The sequence below is a fragment of the Muntiacus reevesi genome, chromosome 15 (genome assembly GCF_963930625.1).
Source record: "Muntiacus reevesi chromosome 15, mMunRee1.1, whole genome shotgun sequence".
Lineage (NCBI taxonomy): Eukaryota > Metazoa > Chordata > Mammalia > Artiodactyla > Cervidae > Muntiacus > Muntiacus reevesi.
The window spans coordinates 18,582,563-18,590,177 of NC_089263.1; the positions used below are offsets into that span (position 1 = coordinate 18,582,563).

The 7,615-nt window shown below is 44.9% G+C and overlaps 1 pseudogene; it reads right to left on the minus strand.

Moving 5' to 3' along the window:
* Window positions 1-1,413: 1,413 nt before the first annotated feature.
* Window positions 1,414-2,409, minus strand: LOC136147456 (myeloid-associated differentiation marker-like; annotated as a pseudogene).
* Between the last annotated feature and the right edge of the window lie 5,206 nt (window positions 2,410-7,615).

Genomic DNA, 7,615 nt, shown 5'->3' on the forward strand with positions numbered 1-7,615 from the left:
ACACACAGTCGGTATGCATAAGGCACACACCTTTAAAGAGAGGCATCCAGGGACTGGCAGGGCCTTTTTATGGCCTAGGCTACTTCTGACTTCTAGTCAAATTTGGACAGTTAGGACCTGTGGACTTTGTTGGTTTCATTTTCGTTTTATCTTTATATTGAGGTTTTAAAAAAAGATCATTGTGGATGTGAAAGAAAGGACAAGATTTCTCTCTATGGTTGACAGTAGGGACTGATGGAGATCAGAAACTCTAGGTAATTAAAAGAAACCATATGTATTTTTTTCTACATTTATATAGGTCAATATATGCCTGAGTCTCAGAGAAGCAGAAAGCAATGGCAAAAAGCCACTGACATGCAGAAACACATGTGTGTGTGCACCACACACTCAAGTACTGCAATTCATTTGACTACAGCAGCTGAAATCCCCACTCAGTCAACCCACCTTCCCCAGATAAATAGAAAAGAAACTTCATCTTTAAGTACAAGTCCATTCAGTCATTTTTGTCCTCATGACCAGAAAAAGAAAAGAAAAAATCCCAGGCAGGCTAACATCACCTTCAAGGCTACAGGGGCCACACTCTTCTCCCTGCAGAGACAGGACCTGCTGTTTTGATCACTGAGGCAGGAAGGCCACATCGCTGCCCCTCACCAACACTGCAGACAGGTGTCTTCAAGACTCTAGGATTCTTTACCAGCTCCTACTTTGATTCCCCAGAGAGTAGCTGGGATGGGAGGTGTTCAACCTTTGCTTCCTTTAAGATGGCCTCTGCAGGCAGTGGGTTTTCAGTAAGCTTGGAAAATTTTTGGAGCCAATGTCAGGCAGGGTTGAATACCAGCTGGGGCCTAGGAACCAGGGTCTCTGCTTCAAGACTCCTACCCGCTGAAAATTACTGACCTCCAGAGATTTTTTTTTTTAACTTAATGGGGAGGCACAGTGTATACTCCCTCCCCTGGGAAAAAGAGGGCCCAATGCCTAGCTACCCACCCCCACCCCCAAACCCATCACACATATACCAGGGGATAGTCATGCTTTGTCAGTGAGGTCCCTCCAGAGGCCCAGGGTATGAACAGCTGCACAGAGGGCTATGTGCTATGGAGTCAGCACTTTAGGAGGCCGGAGGGGACAGTGGGCAGAGAAGGAAGGAGTCTCAGGTCCTGATGGATCAGAAGAAGGAAAATGTGGAGAGGTGATCAGGACACAGGAGATAAGAAATCCAACGATGATCAGAAAAAAAGCAAAAAGCAGAAAATGTAGAAAAGATGAGAGCAGCAAGAGAAAGATGCAAAACAGGATACTGGCAACCACACAAACAGGAAGAAGATAGAGCAGAAAGAGGGAAGGAAACAGAAAAGAGAGTGAGATGAATGGGGTAGGATGTGAGGTGGGTGAGAAAGAGTCATGAAGATGACATCAGGAGACAACAGAGCTCTGTAAAGACCCCGGATGGGACCAAACAGAGTCTGGGGCACTGGAGACATCCTCAGACCCTACAGAAACCTGGTGGGCCCAGTACACCAATTCGGCCACATAAACCAAAAGGTTGATGAATGTCGGGATGGCCATAGCCAGTCCCCAGTCCAAGGTGCAATGGTGTAGGTGAGCTCATTTCTGCAGTTCACAATGCTGGACTGCTGGAGCTAGCCCCTTAACTCCTCGTCGAACTGGTAAAGCTGCCAGAAGATTAGAGCACTAAAGTAGAGGAGGATGTAAAACAGGGTGAGTACAAGCTGGAAATTGGGGTACAGGATGGGCAACCAATATTCCCATTCAGTCAGCTTCAGCAGGAGGGCCACGGCTCCCAGGATGAAGCAGATGGAGTACATGGCCACGCATCTCTCCAGGGCCGGGTGGTGTAGGTACAGGGAGGTGTTGCTAAAGAAGATGAAGATGACACAGGCCATGAAGGTCTCCAGCACCTTCAGCAGGCCTGGCATGGTGTGCACACAGCAGGTGATATCACCCAGCTTGTACCTGTTCTACGTGAAGGCCACATGCATGGCATAAAAGGCACACGAGAAGCCTGTCCTGGCTTGGTGATGTCCTGGCCATGTGATGGCCTGGTCCCAGTAAAAACCTTAGGCAGGAACTGGATGAGTGAAATGGAGTAGATGATGGAGGCCAAGAGGCAGATGAGGGCAGCATAGCAGGTGTAGGTGACAGGGAGGTTGTACCAGAAGAAAGGAAAGCTGGATGGAGCCTACGTAACTCTACAATGGAGATAATAAGGGTCACAGTGAAACAGAAGCATCAACTGAACATGGACCAGTTACCTATGTCCCTGTTCTCAACGCCCATGTTGACCACCAGCAAGAAGGTCACACAGGTGGAGAAGAACTGTGGCAGGCGGAGGAAGCGGCACACCTGGACCCAGCCATCCAGGTCTGGGGATGTCCACCTGGTGGACATGGCGCTGTGATGGTCAAGCAGATCACAGTCACTGCTACAGCAGTGGTCACTGAAAACCCACCAAAGAAAGATCCAGCTCTGGAGGTGGATTAAGTCAGATGCCTGGAAAAGGCTCAGGGCCCTGTGATGGCTGAGGCTCAGGATCTGTGGAGTCAGAATCAATGACTCAGACACTCGGGTAACAGCACAGCTGCTCCAGTATGGTTGTCCGCACCCATCAGCCTTGGCCTTGTCAGGAGACTTGTCTTATCCCAAAATTCACAGCTGGGTTGAGTCTGCCCTCAAACTACGAACATTTTGGGTTGCTCTGACTATGTGTCATTATCTACAGAGACACAGGGTAGGACGGTTGTTATCTGCAATCCCAACCCTTCAAGTGTTTCAAAATTGAAAGCAAAATTTTAAAAAACTATTTGGTAACAAAATTTGACCTGAACAGCCATTTTACTTAGTGTGAATGTTTAAAAGTTCAGTTGAGGATATACTAATAAGTTTGTTTACAAGGTGCTTTCAGATCCCAGTGGGATGGTATGTCATATGGAGTAGATGCGCCATATCACCATATTCTGAAGCTTAAAAATTCTGAGTTCTGGCCCATATCTGACCCCAAGGGTTTCAAAAAACAGACTGTGGATTATACTGCTAACCCATTTTGCAGATGAGAAAATTAAGGCTGGGGGATGTTAAGTCCTGCCCCAAGGCCACAGGTACAAGACCTTGTACCAAGGCCATAGAAGTGGAACCGAGAACCCAGGTCACCTCAGAAGCTGAGTTCCTTTGTCACCATGGCCAAAAGACCCCCAGATCATCACCAGCAGGCTTTCTGACCCCAAGACAAAAGAGGAAAAAAAGCTCACCCTGGGAGTCACCTTATAGCGCCCTAACCAGTTGCCTAACACCAACTTTTCAGCAGGAATTTTCTTTGTCTTGAGGCTATAAAAATTGGCTACTGTCAAAAACTGTCGACTTTCCCTGGTCTGTCAGGTCGGCCTGCTGTGCTTGCAGTGCCCAATTTGTTATCTCCGCTCTTTCTTTTTAATAAACTCAGTTCCTTCTGAAATGCTGTGTCCAGAAATTCTTCTCCAACCTGCACTTAGACTGCCTCAACAGGGAGCGTAAGTGCCATCCTTAAGGTTGAAAGGCTAGGAAGTGGGAACCCAGATAAAAATGCCAAGCTGTGTGTGTGAACACTTCACTCTACAGCCCATGTGTCAGCAAGGCCTGGGGGTGGGAGCCCAGGACCAAATCTCAGGGCTCTGGGACCCAGGACATGCCTTCAGTGCCACGGCCTCCTTCCACAGCAACCTAAGACACAGGGTCCTGGCCTGTCCTCCCTGCAGCATCACTAGAAGGAGCTGCCATCTGAGGGGACGCAGTCCCACCTGGAAGAGGGCAGCTTCAGGGGTGAACAGGGAGGAGCCATGGGGTGAGAGCAAGGCCGTGGGGACAAGATGATGTGGGAAGTAGCAACGGTTGTGAATCCCCTCCACCCAGTTTTGCCTTAACATGTGACTCTTACGCATTAGGGAAGGGAGACCTCCACCCAGCATGACTCCAAGGAGGAGTGTCCTGCACGAAATTTTTGCACTTGTTTTATGTCCCTGGATATGTTCAGTGTCTCCTGGTTTATCGTCTATGGGAACTTGAGTAGAATTTGTGTCCTGCTGTTGTGTGAAAACTGTATAAATCTTAATTATGTTGAATGGTTCATAGTGCTTTTCAGTTCTACTATACTTTTCCGCATTTTCATTCTACTAATTTTTGGAGTTTGCTATTAAAACTCTAACTAAAAATTGCAATTTATCTACTTAAAAAGTAATTGTAATATATGCTGGATATTACATACATACCTATATTACATATACATATGTAACTTTGTGTTATATTTTGCAAGTCTCCTGTAAATGTGTTATCATATTTTCATAATTAAAAAAATTAAAAAGTAATAAATTAGCATAATGTTTGGCTTCTAATCTCCAAAGCTGCCATCCAGGTGGAGTATGGAAAGATCTAGGAGTAGTCCTACCTAAGTGAGGATTTTCCTGGCCTGGGAGACTGGTTAGCAGCTTTGAAGCTGGGGAGAAGGGATTAGAAGTGAATAAGGATGCTGTGTCTGATGCTGATGGGGAACATTTAGATTCATTTAATGGCACAGAGGGAGGACTTGGGGAAGGAGAGGCATGGGGGTTCCTGCTGTGTGACCCTGGATAAGGCCTGTGCCCTCTCTGGCCTCAGTTCCCCCACCTGTAAATCAGCAGCTTTGTCTGAGTCTCCCAGCAGCCCCTCCTCCATTCTAATCTGTGAGTGTGGCATGGTGCCCCCATCAGAGCCCAGCCTGGATGTGGCTGTACCCTGCCTGCCCAGCAGCCAGGCGTGTGGACTAGAAAACAGGGAGCCTGGAAGGTCATGGCCAGGACAGAGGAAGAAGGAGGAGGTGCTGAAAGGACAGAGAAGGTGGAGGGGAGGTGGACACTCATAGTGACAAGGAGTCTGTGGGGTGTGGAGGAAACTGGCAAGTGACTTTACAGAGCCTCCGTTTTCACATGTGTGCAATGGGCTTAATACCTACTATAGGTCAATTAAATGAATGAAACTATGTGAAGGGTTCCTCAGAGAGCCTGGCACCTGGCACCCTGGATCCATACAATCTCTTTCCCCTCCCCCTGAAAGAGAACCCAGAAGTCCCTGGCTCCACTTTGGACATAAGCACATGCAAGCTTGATTTGCTCCAGAACAGGGGCCGCGAACTTGTACGTCCTGGATGTGATCTGCCTATATGTTTGGTTTTCCTTCGCAGTGTTTTCAGGAAGAGATGTGTAGAAACAGCTTTATTTCTCTCTGAAGTGTTTGGTAGATGCACAGTGTTTTCATTTCAGATTTCTAGAAATCCAGATTTCTAGCTCTTTTAGCTTTTCTAGCTCATAAGATCAGATGCTATGTCCTTTATATTCTTTTTGATTCTAATCTTTGCTTGGTTTTCTATATTTTTCTTCTCCTCATGCATAACTGACAAAGTAGGATTATGATCATCTCACATGTGCCCGGTTTCTTCTTTTTGGTATGGCCAGGCTTCCTGCCTGCTCACAGGAGCGTCCACCCCTCCATCCAGGGAGCATCCATGTCCTCAACCTCATGTACAGCCTTCAACACATTTCACATATGTACATGTGTGTAGGGCACACCTATAAATATTTTCGATTTTACAAACTTGAGACCGTATCATTACACAGCATCTTGCTTTTCCACCACCCCTGACAGGTGCAGCTGATCCTCTCCAGGGACCCTAGTCCTCTCCATCTCCTTTACTTATTTCCTCCCCTCCTGGCTCCTGTGGGCATTTGGATTGACCACCCTTCTCTGTGGTGATCAGTGTACCCTCTCCTGTGAGCCTCAGACGCTGGAGTCACAGGATATGACAAGGGGTCCTGGGATCCATGTGATCATCCTTCTCTAGGGCAGAAGGTCAGCAAGCTTTTCTTGAAATTTGTTAAAACTATAACAAAGATTATATTTTTCATCTCTAGTAGCTAGAATGTAGAAAGAAATTATACAACTTAATAATAGACAAGCCAGTTAAATATTGACTAAACTTCCTAAGATGTTTTAATTATCTTACTGATTTAAATGTGATAATTTTTAATAATTTCTTTAGGTACCATGGAACTCTAATTTAAAATTTTTAATTTGGTATTTTACCCTCTAAGTCTTGCTTCAAGGCATTATGAGTCTACGAGAATGGCTACTATTTTACAAAACTGAAATTCATATAAGAGATAAATGATTTAGATACAGTAAATTCACCTAATCAGTACTCGTACTCTTTTGGGAAAGTGTATAAATTGTGCTAATCAATAGTTGTGGTATATTGGAAAATTGAAACTTAATATAAGAAATAGATCATTTAATTCAAATGGCACAGTTTGATCACAAAAAATAGGCCAAAATATTTTGCAAGGACAGAAATGGGAATGGTGTTATTTGCTCTACTGTGTCGACTCTATGCAACTCCATGGACTGTAGCCCACCAGGCTCCATGGAATTCGTTCATGGGATTCTTTACACACAAACCCTGAAGGACAAGCCCCAGACTGAGTGACAAGTTCTGTGGCTTCTCTTTCTTATGTTAAATGTCAGAGTCTGGTCTGAAAAATTCATCTTTCTGGGCAGAGTGCATGGAACAACCAGGAAGCCATGAATTTTATAATCAAATAGTCATGAGTTCAAGTTCTGGCCCTACCACTTAACACTGTGCCTAAGTTTCACTATCTGCTGTCCATGGGGTCTCCAGGCAAGAATACTGCAGTCTGTAGCCATTCCCTCCTCCAGGGGATCTTTCCAACCCAGAGATCGAACCCAGGACTCCTGCACTGCAGGCAGATACCTTACCATTTGAACTACCAGGGATGTCCATGTGAATGGTGGGTAAACACATGAAAAATTACTCAGACTCATTAATAGTGAGAGAAATGCAAATTATAACCTCAATGAGATATCATTTCACACCTTAAACATATACAATTATCATTAAAAAGAAAAACAAAACAGTGAGCAATAAGGCAAGGAACACAAGTTAGGGCCAAGTTGTAGAGGTTCTTAACTGTTCTTGCAAAAAATGTCTGAGATTTTTGAGAAGGGTAATGATTTAATTTTTATTTTTATTATGATTTTTTTGAACAATGGTTATGAGAACCTGAATTATGTTTTATTTTTTTCATTTATTTTTATTAGTTGGAGGCTAATTACTTTACAATATTGTAATGGTTTTTGCCATACATTGACATGAATCAGCCAAGGATTTACATGTGTTCCCCATCCCGATCCCCCCTCCTGCCTCCCTCCCCACCCCATCCCTCTGGGTCTTCCCAGTGCACCAGGCCCAAGCACTTGTCTCATGCATTCAACCTGGGCTGGTGATCTGTTTCACCCTTGATAATATACATGTTTCGATGCTGTTCTCTCAGAACATCCCACCCTCGCCTTCTCCCACAGAGTCCCAAAGTCTGTTCTGTACATCTGTGTCTCTTTTTCTGTTTTGCATATAGGGTTATCATTACCATCTTTCTAAATTCCATATACATGCGTTAGTATGCTGTACTGGTCTTTATCTTTCTGGCTTACTTCACTCTGTATGATGGGCTCCAGTTTCATCCATCTCATTAGAACTGATTCAAATGAATTCTTTTCAATGGCTGAGTAATATTCCATG